Source organism: Alexandromys fortis, unplaced genomic scaffold (assembly GCF_014885135.2).
Source record: "Alexandromys fortis isolate MF-2015 unplaced genomic scaffold, M_Fortis_MF-2015_v1.1 scaffold_333, whole genome shotgun sequence".
NCBI classification, from domain to species: domain Eukaryota; kingdom Metazoa; phylum Chordata; class Mammalia; order Rodentia; family Cricetidae; genus Alexandromys; species Alexandromys fortis.
The window spans coordinates 863,846-864,244 of NW_026068330.1; positions in this window are offsets into that span (position 1 = coordinate 863,846).

The window sequence follows — 399 nt, forward strand, 5'->3', positions numbered from 1 at the left end:
TATAATTTCTGCTGGGTCTATGCCTGCTAGTTGACGAAGTCTCAGCTTGCCTTTTATAATTAACTCAGAGACTCTTTCCACATAAGTTTTCAGTTTATTACTTGGTTTATGTGGTAAAAAGATACATTCCAAAATAATATCATTTCTCTTCATTAAAATTCCTGTAAGAGAAATTTTTGATGGTAGTATGATGAGAATACAATTGAGCTCTGGATTCACCCTGTCCACATGTGCCTGTTGTAATTTTTCCTCAATCATTGTCAGTTTCTTTTCTGCTTCAGCTGTTAATTCTCTGGTACTGTTTAAATCTTTATCACCATCCAAGGATTTGTTCAAATGAATTATTAGATCAGGTGTTATCCCAATAGCTGGTCATAGACTGGAAATGTCTCCTAACAG